Source organism: Macaca mulatta, chromosome 20 (genome assembly GCF_049350105.2).
Source record: "Macaca mulatta isolate MMU2019108-1 chromosome 20, T2T-MMU8v2.0, whole genome shotgun sequence".
In the NCBI taxonomy this organism is placed as follows: domain Eukaryota; kingdom Metazoa; phylum Chordata; class Mammalia; order Primates; family Cercopithecidae; genus Macaca; species Macaca mulatta.
The window spans coordinates 74136343-74152500 of NC_133425.1; the positions used below are offsets into that span (position 1 = coordinate 74136343).

General features: G+C 42.6%; 1 protein-coding gene and 2 long non-coding RNA genes across 4 annotated transcripts in view; all 3 read left to right on the top strand.

Annotated features, from left to right (window-relative positions):
• WWOX (WW domain containing oxidoreductase) overlaps positions 1–16158 on the top strand; it is a 1123672-nt gene that overhangs the window by 630428 nt on the left and 477086 nt on the right. The gene's annotated exons all lie outside the window — the stretch shown is intronic.
• Positions 1–16158, top strand: part of LOC144338237 (uncharacterized) — a 156759-nt gene that overhangs the window by 70312 nt on the left and 70289 nt on the right. The window lies entirely within an intron of this gene.
• LOC144338239 (uncharacterized) overlaps positions 7203–16158 on the top strand; it is a 29778-nt gene continuing 20822 nt past the window's right edge. The window contains exon 1 of the long non-coding RNA XR_013412207.1: positions 7203–7369. This is a non-coding gene — a long non-coding RNA (uncharacterized LOC144338239). The remainder of the gene's footprint in view (positions 7370–16158) is intronic.

Consider the following 16158-nt stretch of genomic DNA (forward strand, 5'->3'; position numbering starts at 1 on the left):
TCAAATAAGGGGTTTTGGTGGTTGTATTTTTGCCTCAACGGTTATTTATAGAGAAAGTATGGGCCATTGCATGTTTATAGTATCTCTTTTTTATGGATGCCCAAGTTATTATTTTTTATTGGTTTGGGTACTTATTTTGCACATTTGTAAACAATTATGTAGTTACACAGCTGTTGTACCACAGAGGCCATATGCATTTCCATGTTAAGAGAAAATTCCATGAGGGATTCTCACTGGATACCATCATAAAAGAATTATTGTGGTGCCAAAAAAATTTCAAAAAACGACTAGCTCAGAAGTTATCTTTGGGTTTTTACAGTATTTGGAGTTAAATGAATTTAATGCTTTTTTGCTCACTTCAGAGTTGGAGCCAAGCTTTATCACTGAATAGGAGGGTTCTGTTTCCCACATGTGAGTAGAAAACATGATGTTTAACAAAAATGAATTTGCCAGTCAGAAAAATTTGTCTTTTAAAAAATTAGTACACTGAGTCCAGCACGGGTGGTCCATGCCTGTAATCCCAGGTACTCTGGAGGCTGACGTGGGAGGATCCCTTGAGCCCAGGATTTTGAGGCTGCACTGAGCTATGATCATACCACAGCACTCCAGCCTGGGCAACATAGTGAGACACTATATAGCTAGCTTAGGAGACTTCCGGTGTTTCTGAAGGATTTTTTTTTAAAGGAAGTATTCATTTAGGTGACACATGTTTATTGAGACACTAATATATGCCAGGAATTATTCTGTTGGTTCCTATGGAGGAGACATGAAGAAAGGCATGGATATGACTGAGGAGGTAAAGGTGAAGAATGGGGGAGGAGTGGATGGAGCTGACTCATGACCTAAAGAAAAATGGCATCTGGGGCTCTTTTGAAATAATCTGCACTAATCACTCATTCACATTTTTTTGAGTCTGTGAGATACTAGGCACTCTGGGTAGCAGGGGGTTTAGGTGAGTGAACCGACAAGCAGAACTTATTTCCAGTGGAGCTAAAGGGTATTGATGAAGACTATGAGCCTCCCATGAGGCACACCTGGTTTCAAATCTAAGCCCATCATGTATCATCTGTGTGATTGTGGTGATCACTTTCCTCCCAAAGCCCGTCTTCTTGCCTCAACCTGACCACTCGGATAGTCAGTGCAGGTGATGTGTTTGGCACACAGCCTGGCACACGGCCTGCCACACAAAATGGGTGACCATGGCTGAACGGTTCTTCTGGGGAGACTTCCCTGTGAAAGCCCCATTAACCTTCCCCGCTCCTTCCTCCTGTGAGACCACCATTTGCTAAATCTTCTATCGGGTGATACGGGATCCAAGAAGGAACAAAAATCAGAAGTTTGCCTTAAAGGAATGCACAGTGTCAGGTGGACAGTCGCATGTGCACTGAAAAAGTCAAGAAACAGTATGACGGCCCTCGAAGGAGGAGTGTCTACATGAAATGCCAATAAATGGGAGATGTGTGTATTGTTAATTAAGAAGGAGAAGGGGATTTTAATATTATTTTAAAAGGAAAGAGACCCCTCAGTGCTTTGGACAAGCATTTTGAATAAGTTAGTCAGGCAAGTTAGATTGCTCTATCTTATACTGGTTTATGAATTTTCATATATACTTAGTTCCTCTGAAGTATATTAGTTACATTTGTAATTTACCAAATGGAAAATATCACTTAGCTTTAAGCTGCATTAAGTTAAGAATGAATTTGTAACCGGGGGTATTATCTTTTCTCTTATTATAAGAAACACCAGTCAAAAACAAAACAAACAGATAAATGAAGGGAAAGAAAGAAAACCTGGCATTTATTGGCAGTATTTTTCTGCAGAATATTTTTTGTTTCCCTTTGCAGTTTTATTCATTTTAAGCACGTTTTCAGCAGTGTTCTACTCTAAGCTAGTCTCAATTCAATTTAAAGTGAAAGGTTTTTTTCAGTTTAGATAATTTACATATAAAAGCGTTACTGTACATTTTATAAAATGACTGTGTTCAGAAAACAACGATTTCAATTTAATCGTATTGTTATTCTGCAAGTTGAAATGCCTCACTCTTGCTTCTTGGTCTTCCTGACAATATTCCTTCTTGTCCTAATTTTAAATGGTTAGTGTTTGAAAATTGATGTGCTTCTTTTAGACTCCACCAGTAAGACTTAAGGCCCACTGTGATTTGTCTGATAGACTTGAAGATTATGTGTGTGTGTGGGAAACAAGGGAATCTTAATCATCTGAACATGACAGGTATATAGATCTTTCTAAATTATTTTTCTTTCTTCTCACAAGAAATTTTGTTTGCCGATGGTCATATCTGTTAACACGAAATCTGAAAACTTACGCATCATTTTATATTTTGAAATTCGCAATTTGCAATGTTATATTTTTTCTTTCTTCTTCTTTTTTTTTTTAATTTTCTTCTGGAGAAATTTCTTTCTTTCCACTTTTAATTTTCTTTCTTTCCACTTTTCTTCTGGAAAAATCCTTAGGAACCAGTTACTGTCTCTCTGGATTTTATATTATAATGTGTCTTTGGGAGATCCAGATGTTTAGGATTTCACACCACCATATTTGTCCTAGGAAACCTGCCAGTGTTTCAAATTCTTGACCCTTGAATTGAATATGAGGTTCTGACTATATAACAGAAAACACCCAAGTTTTATGGTTCTGAAAGCTTGGTTTACACTATGAATTTCCACAAGTCTCTGCTTGTCTCTTCTAGAATTTAGGGTTATTCTCAAACTCTGTTACACAAGCAGTGCCCAAGTGGCTTCCTCCAAAAGCACATTAGATAATTTCTTGGGGAGAGAATAAGCAGCTGTTTAAACAGGAGCCACAAAGATGGATTAAAAATAATTTGGTCCTAACCAAAACTTTCTCCCCCATCCTCAAGACAAAACCAAGAGCTCTTCTCCATCAGCAGGAGAGCCAAGGCGGCGCTAATCAGGACAGTGCCCAGAGGATTGCCTTTCAACTGGTGAATTTACTGTTGCCAACTCCTGCATCTTATTAGTCTATAAGATTGAGATCGTTTATTGGTGATCACTTGTAGATATATATTTATACAAATATCTTAGCCCAGAAGCTCCATAAAGTGTTCTTCATGATTTGGGTACCACATGGGATATGTCCCACAATTGGCAAGTGCCGTAAATATATTATAGGCCATTATGCTTTCTACAGTATCTTTAATTTATATGCCCCATGTCTAAGAAAAAAAGTAGTTTTTCATGATGAAGGTGATGAACAATTTCTTTCCATTATTCTATTTCCCCCTTTTCTTCTTCAGGCTTTAAAGATATCATAATATCATTTACATTTACTGTTTAATTTTTAGGTCTGTGTTTAAAAATCTGTGTAGTGACAACAGTTATTATTATCGTATGAAGATATTGCCGGCTGGAGAGTATTCAGCTGTCAGACAAACTGTTCTCTAAAGTGTTCAGCCATCAGACAGAAACTCTATTGGTGGTGGCAGGGCGGGGGCTGGGAGGAACCAGAGTATTTTCTCTTCTTTAGAAGTCATCAGTGGTAAGTCTAGGGCAGCCTGAACCACTTGTGTTAGAAATATTTTTTATAAAGTAGGACATGTGCTTTGAAATCTGATTCCTCCATCACTGGCTGTGTGACCTTAGAGAAATAAATTGACCTCCCTGAGCCTCTGGGAAATATTGAGTGACCAATAGATCCTCACAGAGTTTCTCTAGGGATCGAATGAAATGAGAGATTATATACAGAGGGCTAGGCACACAGCAGGTGCTCCAAAGACACCCCCCAACTTCCTTTCCTACAAATAAAGAGGCCCAACGTTTTGTCCAAATGAATAGGCAAGTAGAGCAAATGCACACGTGCATAGGAGCTGGAATTGTCGATAACGTCACAGTCTCAGGAAACCCGACTGTGTAAATGTGACTTTCCTTTGCTCCTTTTTGCCCGTTAAGGAGCCTTGTATGTAAAGTATTAAATTAGCATCCAGGCACTTTCTTTTTCCCTAGAAGGTGGTATTTGAATATTAATACTTGTTTTTAAATCAAAAAGCTAAGACTTTGACTGTATTATGTTTTGCTTTACATGCCTTGATTAAGGACATGATTATGACATTCCAGTCCCAAAGGAGACCAAGGAAATGACCAGCACATGACTCAGTCCCTGTCTATTCAGTAGAGGATACCAAGGCACAATGACCACAGCTCCTGTAGTAGTTATGGCCACTGACTCCGGGGTCAGATGGACTTGGGGTTCAGTCCTAGCTCTAGCACGTACTAGTTGTCTGATGTGACTCTGGGCAACTTTACTCAAGGCTCTTGGTCTCAGTTTTCTCATCTGTAAAATGGAGATCATAGTATCTAACTCATGGGAGTGTTTGAAGATTAAATGATGGAGAAAATAGCTGAAAAGTGACTGTATGAAATAAACAGCAGTTATCAAGTACTTGGCATAGTTCCTGTCACATAGGAAGCATCCAGTAAGTAGTGGCATCTGTTGTGATGATGACTGTATTTTATTTCGTGGACTTCAGTAAGAGTACAAAGCGAGGAGTTTTTCTGCCTCTCCAGTAGCTGCAGTATATGTCTGATGACTATGTGGGCTTATCCCCTGGTAGGTATATTGGAAAGACTAACAAGAGTAGAAGAGGGATGTAACTGGAGCGTGATTTAAAGGAACTACAGTTTGATTGCTTTGTTTTTTCCCTCTAAATAAAGGAATAGAAGATCATGTGAAGTGCTGGGTGTGGTGGCTCATGCCTGTAATCTCAGCACTTTAGGAGGCCAGGGCAGGAGGATTGCTTGAGCCCAGGAGTTTGAGATCAGCCTAGACAACATAGTGAAAACCTTATATCTGCAAAAAGTATAAAAATTAGCCAGGTGCGGTGGCTCACGCCCGTAGTCCCACCTATTCGGGAGGCTGAGGCAGGAAGATTGCTCCAGCCCAGGAATTTGAGGCTGCAGTGAGCCGTGATCACACTGAGGCACTCCAACCTGCGTGACAGAGCAAGATTCTGTCTCAAAAAGGAAAATGATGTGAGGAAGCCAGGAATGATGAGTACTGGGATTAAACTAGGTTAAGGCTTGTTCAGTAAAACTGAAAGACCATCCAGTCAACTGCTGGCCTGCTACTGGTATTCACTAATAGAACATTTCCCTCTGATTGTCAGGCTTCCTTAGCAGCTACAGAACATTTATTTTCTTCTTTATATTGTAAGTTTATGCCACTGCAACATATTAGAATCAACTGGGAAGCTTTTGAAAAGTCCCAGCATGATGAAGCATGGTCACTTGCCTTTGGAGTCAGTGTTTGTCAACATGGCTTTTCCTAAAGAGCCTTCCCCTATGAGAAGTGAGGCAGGAGAAGGCGGAGTGACCACAAGATATCCTGATGGTGCCAGGCTATTATTATAAGTGAACCGAAGCCACAGTAGAAGTCTGCTTCCTTGTTCTTATCTGCATGTTTCCTTCCAGCCTCATCTTCTTTTCATGCTTCCCCATCCCCAACCCCCACACTACTTCTACCTTGATTCCCACCCTTCTTTTCTACCTCTCAGGGATTTTGAGAACATCCTGTAATGTCAGAAAAACCTTTCTGCTAATTTGGCCATTGGGGTGCTCTCTGGGTGCGCTCCTGACAGTTGTTTATTGCGTTCCCACCTCTGCCAAGGTCACAAATGGAACTTGCTTCTTGTTCTTGTATCACTCAGACTGAGCAGTTGATGTAACAGATAACCCCCAAATTTCAGTGATTTCACATTTAATCTGTAAAAAATGAGGCTTTGTTTATAGCCCCAAAGACAGTCTAGTTTGGGTTCTTTCAGGACCTAGACTTCACCTGCCCAGTGGTTTCACCATCCATCCCCCCGTGGCCTCCATGGTACCCTCTGATTGAGGCTCAGCAGGAGCAGGAGAGGATGCAGAGGGAGAGGATACATGTAGTACATGTTTTCTGGGCCAGAACTGGAAGCAGCATACCTCAGATCCAGCCTCTTTCCCTTGGCAAAAATTCAGGATGTGCAGGATGAGGAGGAAAATGGGAGTAGTGACTGTTTAGCCAGTCTTTGCCACATGCTGGTTCAGATCTCACCCCTTCATTTATAACCTATAATTAAACTATAGTGAGTACCTGTCACTGGTTGAGCAGTCTTCTGGGGCCTCTGGTTACCAGCAATGAAAAAGCCCCATTTGGTAAAATGTAGTAGTTGGATTCATTATCTCTGAGATTAACTTGCGTAAAACAGAGAGAGTTTTCATTGATGTAACTTTTAGCAACAACTCCTAAAATAATTTTTTTCCTTCATTCATGCTTTTCCTTATTCCAGAAGAAGATAAGGTAAATGGTTTTTAGCACATTGCACCCCCGGCTCTGAGCATATTGCATCATCATTATAATAAATGTTTACAGTTACTGATAATATTTTAGTTCTTTATCGACATTATTACAGTCCATTATTTACAGTCCTTACATTATTTAGGAGCGGAATTTGGGGACATGGACCCAGTTATGTGAAGTCCTCTAGTGCATTGACAAAAATCCAGAGCTGGGAAAGCATTTCCATGCAGTTCTCTCTCAGTTTACATCAAAATCATCTCATCACCCTTGAGATTGAAGCTCACACTCTGTAAGCTCTGAATAAATATTAACCATCTCCTGAACTCTCAAGGAGACATTTTCTGGGGAGCAGTGATTTGATGATTTGATGAAGTGTTTTTTGTGTGTGGAGTTTTTCAGACATAGCTCCATCTGATTCTTATCTCTAAGAGTTCCTCAAGGGTAATTGTATTGCTTTGTTTTTCCTTGCATCTCTGGAGGCTGAGCACCTAGTTGTGATTCCAGGTACATAGTAGGTATTTTTACAGGTGCTTGTTGCATTAATGCACTTTATTGGTGATATGTTTTGGCTCTGTCCCCACCCAAATCTTATATTGAATTGTAGCTCCCATAATTCCCATACGTTGTGGGAGGGACCGGGTGGGAGAATATTGAATCATGGGGGGCAGTTTCCCCCATACTGTTCTTGTAGTAGTGAATGAGTCTCATGAGATCTGATGGTTTTATCAGGAGGAAACCCCTTTTACTTGGCTATCATTTTCTCTTGCCTACTGCCATGTAAGACATGCCTTTCCCTTTCCACCATGATTGTGAGGCCTCCCCAGCCATGTGAAATTGTGAGTCCATTCAACTTCTTTTTCTTCATAAATTACCCGGTCTCAGGTATGTCTTTTTTTTTCCTTTTTTCTTTTTTCTTTCTTTTTTTTTTTTTTTTTTGAGACGGAATTTCACTCTTGTTGTCTAGGCCGGAGTGCAGTGGCACAATCTCAGCTCGCTGCAACCTCCACCTCCCAGATTTAAGCAATTCTCTTACCTCAGCCTCCCAAGTAGCTGGGATTACAGGCATGTGCCACCACGCCCAGCTAATTTTGTATTTTTAGTATAAACAGGGTTTCACCCTGTTGGTCAAGCTGGTCTCAAACTCCTGACCTCAGGTGATCTGCCCGCCTCAGCCTCCCATAGTTGGGTATGTCTTTATCAGCAGCGTGAAAACAAACTAATAAAATTGGTTTCTTAGGGGTGATGGCTTAAAACAACAGGAATGTATGGTCTCACAGTTCTGAAAGTGAGAAGTCCAAAATCAAGGTGTCGGCAGATCCATGCTCTGTCTGAAGGCTCCAGGATGATCTGATCCGTGCCTTTGTCTCAGCTTCTGGCATTGCAGGCAGTGCTTGGTGTTCCTTGGCTTGTAGGTGCTGCACTCCAATCTGCCTTTGTCACTGTATGTCATTCACACTGTGTCTCTCTGTCTCTATTCCTTTTCTTTTCTTTTTTCTCCTTTCCTTGTCCTTTCTCCTTTCCTTTTCTTTCCTCTTCCCTTCTTTTCTTTTCTTTCTTCTTCTCTTCCTCCTTCTCCTTCTCCTCCTCCTTCTTCTCCTTCTCCTTCTTTCTTCTTTCTTTCTTTTACTCCTCCTTTCCCCTCCCTCCTCTCTCTCTCTCGCTCTCTCTCTTTCTCTCTTTCTCTCTCTCTCTCTCTCTCTCTTTCTCTTTCTGTCTCTCTCTCTTTTTCTCTGTCTTTCTCTCTCTCTCTCTCTCTCTCTTTCTTTTTTTGGAGACACAGTCTTGCTCTGTCACCCAGGCTGGGGTGCAGTGGCACGATCATGGTTCACTGCAGGCTTAACCCCCTGGGGTCAAGTGATCCTTCCACCTCAGCCTCCCAGGTAGGTGGGACCACAGGTATGCACTACCACACCTGGCTAGTTTTTAAATTATTTGTGGAGATGGGGCGGGGGGTGTCTCCCTGTGTTGGCCAGGCTGGTTTCAAACTCCTCGCCTCAAGGGATTCTCCTGCCTCAGCCTCCCAAAATGTTAAGATTACAGGCGTGAACCACTGCACCCAGCCTATCTTAATTCGACACACAGTAGTGATTTTTGTTCCGCCATGGGATGGTAGGTAAATTAATGGAGGAAGGGAGCCAGCTAAACAATTTATTTGAGCAAATAAAGCCCTAGGTTGTGTTTTTTGCCAGGGCATGCTGTGGTTGAATTTCCCTCTGGTAGGAGTGGCATGGGGCAGTGAGGAGGTAGAGTCCAGAATAACTCTGTGGAAATAGTGGACTCTCAGTTTCTTCATCTGTAGAGTGGGAGTTGGGGGAAGGTGGGTTGGGAGTTGAAATGGCCACTGGGTATCATTTCCGTGGCTGGCTCTGACCTGTTAGGACTGTCTGCACACAGTGCTGAGCTTTTGTGTTTTTGGTCATCCCAGTGTGCTTTTCCCTTCTCCTAAGAGCAGCCCTCTACATCTTCCATAGTGTAAGCTGCTTTACTCCAGCACGTGGCATCGCCAGTCCCAGTGCCACTGGCAGACCATGCAGATTGCATCTATGGAATATAAAAAATGAGGCCTAGTGGGGCGCGGTGGCTCACACCTATAATCCCAGCACTTTGGGAGGCCAAGGTGGGCAGATCACTTGAGGTCAGGAGTTTGAGACCAGCCTGGCCAACATGGTAAAACCCCGTCTCTATTAGAAATACAAAAATTAGCTGGGTTTGGTGACACATGCATGTAATCCCAGCGGCTCAGGAGGCTGAGCAGGAGAATCACTTCAACCCGGGAGGCAGAGGTTGCAGTGAGCTGAGATCCAGCCTGGGCGGCAGAGCAAGACTCCACGTCAAAACAAAACAAACCAAGTGAGGCTCCCCATCAGCATGCCTTTGCCATTGTACTCCGGTCTTGGTGATGTGAAGACGTCACCCCAGAACCGCCAGGGTACATGTTGCCCAGCCCACAGCCAGTCCCAGTGAAAGCAGAGATGAGAGAGAAAGGAGGGACGCTGGGTCTGGGTCCTGAGTTCCAGTCTCTGGGAGCCCTGGCACTGCTGCTCTAGTTCATGAAATATTCCCTTTGATTCTGTGAACTCTTTCATACCTTTCCCTAAAATTCTTCTTTTTGGCTTAAGTCAAGCTTCTTTCAATAACAACAGAAAGGTTAATAGTAGTGCTGTGTAGGGAGGACTTTGGACTTGGGACTGGACTCCATGGGAAAGGTCAGCCCGTTGTCTCCCTGGTGGTGAGACAGGGAATGGGAAGGTGTGTCCTACCTGTGTGCCTGCCTTGCTCTATATCAGTGCTCCTTGGATATTTTGGTGTAGGGACTCTAAACTTTTAGTAATTATCCAGGACCCAAAAGAGCATTTGTTTATCTGGGTCATTTTTACTGATATTTATCATACTAAAAATTAAAATAGAAATAATCAAATTCTTTATTAATTCATTTAAAAATAAGAAACCTATTACATGTTAACGTAGATAACTCCCTCCTTCCCTCCCTCCCTTCCTTTTTTTTTTTTTGTTTGAGAAAGAATCTCACTCTGTCACACAAGCTGGAGTGCAGTGGCCCAGTCACAGCTCACTGCAGCCTCAGCCTCCTGGGTTCAAGTCATTCTCCTGCCTCAGCCTCCTGAGTAATTGGGACTACAGACACATGCCACTACACCTAGTTGATTTTTGTATTTTGTGTAGAGATGGGGTCCCACTGTGTTGCCCAGGCTGGTCTCAAACTGAACTCCTGAGCTCAAGTGATGCTCCCCGCTTGGCCTCCCAAAGTGCTAGGATGATAGGCATGAGCCACCACGCCTGGCCATGAATAACATTTTTATGAAATTTAACCATACTTTCAAACAAAGACAAAAGTGGCGTTGTGCTACATTTCTGTTCCAATGCTTGGCCTCCTAGAAGACAGCCCGATTCTCACTTCTGTTCCTGCATTCAGTCTCTTGTGATATCACACGTCATGTGGCCTCTGAAAAACTCCACTGTCTTGTTGTGAAAGAATACAAGTAAGAAGTCAAGTGACACCTTAGCATTCTGAAGAAAAGAGCTTTGACCTCACAGAGCTTCTGGAAGGGTCTCAGAGACAGCCCTGAGGGTCCCTTGACTGCACTTTGACAACCACAGGTCTACACGGTCTGTACAGCCTTTTCCAGTTTTCACATCCTATGATTCCAAGGGGGAAAACAATCTTCTTTGTAAAGATAGTTAAGTGTCATTGTGTCCTTGTCTACACTCAGCTGCTAATATGCTGTGGGACCTTCGGTATGTCACTTAAACCTTGTATTCCAGTTTCCTCCTTGTTACATGGAGGTCACAAGAATAACAAACTATGCATAGGTCACCTAATTTAGTCATTCCAACTGTGTGGAGAGGTAGAGGATTATGATGGACTTTATTTCCTATGTGAGAAGCATTGGCTTTAGCCAGAGTGTAGTGGATTGTAGGGTCATCCACCTAAAGATATCCCACCTCACCAGAGATATCCCTAAAGATATCCTGCTGGGTGCAGTGGCTCATGCCTGCAATCCCAACATTTTGAGAGGCTGAGACAGGTGGATTGCTTGAGCTCAGGAATTCGAGACCAGCCTGGCCAACATGGTGAAACTCTGTCCCTACAGAAAATAAAAAATTAGTCAGACATGGTGGTGCATGCCTGTTGTCCCAGCTGCTTAGGAAGCTGAGGTGGGAGGATTGCTTAAGCCTGGGAGATTGAGGCTGTAGTGAGCTATGATTGCACCACTGCATTCCAGCCTGGGAATGCAGAGCAAGACCCTGCCTCAAAATATATATATATATACACACACACACATATATACATATACATATATATATGCGTATCCTAAGTCCTGTAACCTATGGATATGCCCTTCCTTGGAAAAAGTACGTTTGTAGAACGCAAGCATCCTTATGGGAGAAGGTCAGACGGAGATTTGAGAAAGACAGAAGAGGAGGAGGCCATGCAAAGATAAAGGCAGAGGGTGACGTTATGCAGCCACAAGCTCAGATATGTCTGGAGCCCTCAGGTGCTGGAAGAGACACAGCAAGATCTCTTCCAGGGCCTCTGGAGGAAACACAGTACTGCTAACTCCTTCATTTGGGATTTCTGGCTTCCGGAACTGGACAAGAACAAGCTTCTGTAGTGTGTCGCCACCCAGTTTGTGGTAATTTGTTACAGCAGACATAGCAAACTAACGCAAATGGGCTTTGCTCTAAGTCCCTCAGCTGCTAAGGGTCAGAAACAGGATTTGAACCTACAGTTTAGATGCCTGAGTCTGCTGTGCAGTGCTTCCTCCCTGATAGTGAAACCACTGTGATCCCAAACCCAGAGGAGTCTATTTAGGTTTAAACAAGACTATGAATGTAAAGAGACACAGTGTGATGCCAGATCCAGAGCAATCCAAGCTCATAGTTTCCTCATCCCTCGAACCTGCCACCGTGCGACATCATGCTTGTGTTACTTCCAGTTGTTTCATATGATAAATAACATAGTGTCCTTGATATATCCATCTTTTAGTTGTCTACATGGCGGTGGTGGCATTTTACTCCTTACTATAAATGCTTAAGGATTCCTTAGCTTTAGGGAATGAAACTACTTGGGCAAGAATATAAAGTTTTGTTCTATTTTATTTTAAAGCTCTGGTTACCTATGGTCAAGTTGCTTTCCAAAAAGTGCCTATGTCAGGATGATCTTATGAACAAGCTTAGTACCTCGATTTTATCCTCCCATCCTTTTTTCCTCCTTCCTTCCTTCCTTCCCTCTCTGCCTCCTTCCTTTTCTTCCCCTTTCCTTCCTTCCAGCATTTTCTTATAAGCCACGTGCTGAGATGTACCAGGCACACTAGCTCTATAACTAAGATGTTTCCTAGGACTCATCATTCACGTGAGTCCCGGAGAAATACATCTTTTGTTTGTCTGTTTGTTTGTTTTTTTGAGACAGAGTCTTGTTCACGCTGGAGTGCAAGGGCACCATCTCGGCTCACTGCAGCCTCAACCCCCTGGGCTCAAATGATCCACCCACCCCAGCCTCCTAAGTAGCTGGGGACCACAGGCACATGCCACCATGCTGGGCAATTTTTTTTTTTTTTTTTTTTTTTTAGTAGAGACAAGGTCTTGCCATGTTGCCCAGGCTGGTCTCGAACTCCTGGGATCAAGTGATCCTCCCTGCTTATCCTCCCAAAGTGCTGGGATTACAGGTATAAACCACCAACCCAGCATCAGGAGAAATAAATCTTTTAGGAAAAAAAAGTAACGTAATTTTCTCTTGTGGCTTATCACTTGGAATGTGGAGAGTCATTTCCGTTAGGGAACCACCAGGAATCTTGGCAACTTAGCAGCCACAGGAGATGCAGAAACTGAGTGGTGATTTAAAATTTCAGATCACTTTCTTTGTTCCCCCAGTATAACAAATTATTATAATTCACAAAGTAACTCAACTTGCAGTATCAAATCAACTGCAGAGCAGCTGACATTGATGTTACCATATTACCCAACACATTATGTTTGGTGTTAAGTTAAGAAAATGTTGACTTTATTTGGTGTCATGGGTGGGAAATTGCTTGCTTTTGTTTTTTGAGTGAATCTGGTGTAACTGGGCTGTGTAAGCCATGGGAGTCCTAACCCTTTTTGGGCAGCTGAGACCGTGGCTAACATTTGATTATCTGTATTAAAGATAGGACCTGATATTTGACATGGAAGTGTGATGTGTCCAAGGTTAGACCTGAGGTAAGAATGTACAGTACAGAGGCAGGCTCACATGAAGCTGCCAATTCCTCTGCTTTTTCAGATGGAGCCTCAACGATTTCTGTACCTTTTTATAGATTGCCTGACTTCAAAGATGCACACTAATACTACAACTCCTTGGGAAATCTTTCTAGCACTGATTCCTTTGTATCTTCAGTGTTTCAACATAGACTTGTTACAAAGAAAAGGAATATAAGCCTCTGTTCTTTCGTTTTTCCCTTTGTTAATTTCTTTTTCCTTTCATTCCTTCTCATCTGTCCCTTTCTTACCTTCCTCCTCGTTTATTTGGACTTTTTCGGTTGTGAAGATCAGTACCTTGAAATTCAGAATAGATGGCATGAAGAACTTCAGCTTTGCATTCAAGAACTCATGTATATGATCAAGCACCGCCATGATCATTATCGAGTGGAAAGGCCGTCAGAAGAGGGAGATGAGGCCAGGGTGCAGACTGGGCAGTAGTTCCCTGCCATGAATCCACTCTGCAGTTGTTTTACAACATGCAACAAAAACTAAAGTCTAATATCACTCCCCAGTGCCTATTTTTTTATTTTTTATTTTTTTAGAGACAGGGTCTTGCTTTATAGCCCAAGCTGGAGTGCAGTGGTGCCTTCATAGCTCATTGCAGCCTTGAACTCCTGGGCCCAATTGATCCTCCTGCCTCAACCATCTGAGTAGTTGGGACAACAGGTATGTACCACCATGCCCAGCGAATTTAAAAAAAAAGCAACTAATAATAATAAACTTTTTGTAGAGAAAGGGTCTTGCTATGTTGGTGAGGCTAGTCTCAATCTCATGCCCTCAAATGATCCTTCTACCGTGGCCTCCAAATGTGCTGGGATTACAGGTGTGAACCTGCAACCCCAAAAGTTGAATTTGGGCCTCCCTTACTGTCTTACTTAAAACTAATTAGAATATAGTACAAGTGACGCTGCAGACTCCTGAAGATAGGTCATAAAAGATGATGCGGCTTCCATCTGGTTGTGTCTCTCAGTCATGGGATGCTACCCTCGGAATTTGGCCATCATGCTGTGAGGACGCTCAATCTAGCGTAGGTAGAAAGACCTGAGAGGCCCAAATGGAGAGGAATTGAGGCCACCAGTCATAGTCAGCTTCAGTCATCAGGCAGGAAGTGAACAGCTGAGCCCTCAGATGATTCCAGCTTCTAAACACTGTGAAGCAGAGGCTGACTGTGCTCTTGGTGCCATATTCAAATTCCTGACCCACAGAATTCATGAACAGCACAAGTGGCAGATTTATACTTCAAAGTCTTTGGGTGATTTGATGAAGATATGGTAACTGGACTATGCTCTAATCAATAATCTTAGCTAAGATTTATCAGAAGTTAAACCTGTATACTTAACTAACCACCTCTATAGGTGCAAACATATATGAATTCAACGAAATTTGACTCAACCCCCTGAGTTAATTTAAATAAGGGAGGCCCAAATTCAACTTTTGGGGTTGCAGTGGAAATTGTATACTCCCGTCTGGATTGTTTTCTTATGGTTTTGGAATCTCTGGCAGGTAGAAGTTACTATTTCTGTAACTCTTAGGCAGGGCTTAGGAATTATCTCCCTTAGGTTTGACTTCTTTCTTTCTTGAGAATGAGCGCTGTGTTTTGTAAGAGTAAAGAAGTGGCATTTATTCTATCGTCACGGCATTACTGAGCTTAAGTGGATGGCTCTTTATTTTCTTCTCATCTTTTCTTTTCTAGTCTTTGTCAGGACCTATTCCTTTACCCCTCTTTTCTTTTACAGTTTTCACATTTTCATAATGTAAAAGCATATTTCCCAAACTTTCATGTTTTTCATCCCATTTGCTCTGCTGTTATATCATTCATTTTTAATTATGTTCGAATTTACTTATCTTTTTATGTATAGCTATTTATAAATAAGGTTCTGTAATACTAGAGTACATAGAAGAGTGATATCATTTGCCATAAATACAAAGTATCCATGAAAATAAATATAATGCCAGCCTGGGCAACATAGTGAGATCACTGTTTCTACAAAAAATAGTAAATTAGCTGGGTGCGATGGTGTGTGTCTATAGTCTCAGCTTCTCAGAAGGCCAAGGCGGGAGGATCCCTTGAGCCCAGGAGGTTGAGGCTGCAGTGAGCTATAGTCATACCACTGCACTCCAGCCCAGGCAACAGAGTGAGACCCTGTCTCAAAAAATCACTAACCGGGCATGATGGCTCATGCCTGTAATCCCAGCACTTTGGGAGGACGTGGTGGGTGGATCACAAGGTCAGGAGATCGAGACCAGCCTGGCCAACATGGTGAAACCCCATCTCTACTAAAAATACAAAAAAAATTAGCTGGGTATGGTGGTGCGTGCCTGTAGTGCCAGCTACTCGGTAGCCTGAGGCTGGAGAATGGCTTGAACCCGGGAGGCAGAGGTTGCAGTGAGCTGAGGTCACGCCACTGCACTCTAGCCTGGGCGACAGAGTGAGGCTCCATCTCAAAAAATAAATAAGTAAATAAAATAACCAACTAGGCTAGGCACAGTGGATCACGCCTGCCATCCCGGCACTTTGGGAGGCCAAAGCAGGAGGATCCCTTGAGCCCAGGAGTTGGAGACCAACCTGGACAATGTACAGAGACCTCATCTCACAAAAAATAAAACAGCTTGGCATAGAGGCACACCTGTGGTCCCAGGTACTTGGGAGGCTGAGGTGGGAGGATCCTCTGCACCCAGGTAGCCAAGGCTCCAGTGAGTCGTGATCATGCCACTGTGCTCTGGCCTGGGTGTTGAAGTAAGATCCCGTCTAAAAAAAAAAAAGAAAACCTAAATAAATCATCCATCCATCCATCTATTCATACACACATACGTAAAATGAAAACCAAAGCAAAAGAGTAGTATTAAATTCTAGTTAGATACTTCTGATTTGCAGTGACTGAAATTGGAGTGTTAGGTGTTAAAGACAGGCATCAAAATGAGACTCTTGTTTTTTTTTTTTTTTTATAAGTACAAGGATTGCAAGATACCTGAAAAGGGAATATTTTTCCCCCATGGGCATCTCAGGAGGGTCGCCTCAGGTATAAGCTTAGGAGTCCGGAGTTTGTTATCAATGTTTATATGACTGTTTGGCCCCTAACACCTTGCTCATGATAACCCTAA